This window comes from Cynara cardunculus, assembly GCF_001531365.2.
Source record: "Cynara cardunculus var. scolymus isolate 2C chromosome LG 6, CcrdV1, whole genome shotgun sequence".
Taxonomy (NCBI): Eukaryota; Viridiplantae; Streptophyta; class Magnoliopsida; order Asterales; family Asteraceae; genus Cynara; species Cynara cardunculus.
Genome location: NC_037533.1, coordinates 11,740,102 through 11,740,942, shown reverse-complemented (window position 1 = coordinate 11,740,942; position 841 = coordinate 11,740,102).

The window sequence follows — 841 nt, the reverse complement described above, 5'->3', positions numbered from 1 at the left end:
TCAACAAGGAATTGGGGATTTTCCACACCAACATAACTAATATTTTATATAATATCTTTATGCATATATGTATATATACTATATTATAAAGTATTTGATAAAAACTCCTAAAAACTATTTTTTATGCATGAAGTACCGTTTATTGATGCATATTACTTAAAAATCAAGATTACAAGTAAATTTTGCATAAGTACAACTTATTAAAGCTTCATATTTGAATTCGTGTAACTAACTGCAGATAAACATAATCAAATTGAGGATAAACATCTCATTTTAAATAAAAAAATTAAAAATATAATTAAGATAATCATTGAGTTATAACAAAATACTTAATTATTATCTTTATAAAAGATTATATTATGAAACAAAAAAATGAATTAAATAAATACACAAAAAAGAAGACATTTTAAAGTCATTTTGGTACTAATATCAATATTTTTTTTCTATTTTTTATAACATCTACCCAGACAAAAAAAAAATATTAAAATTGAGATGTATCTCGTTGCATTGTGCGAGTACCCTTCTAGTATATATATATATATATATATAGAGAGAGAGAGAGAGAGAGAGAAGGAGAGAGAGAAAGAGATACATATATTTAAACGAGAATGTCATCTAAATAAAAAAAATAAAAGAATGAGTCTTAGTCAATCATTTATTTAAATCATGTCTTAAATAAAATTTACTTGAAAACATTAAAATATGATTTAGAGTTTAGAGATATATGTCATTTGTTGTATATAGAAATTTATTTATTTCTATATAGGTTATTTATGGCTTTTAAATAAGGTATTTATTTAAGATTTCCTTTTACAATTACAATTTTTTTAAGTCCCACCTT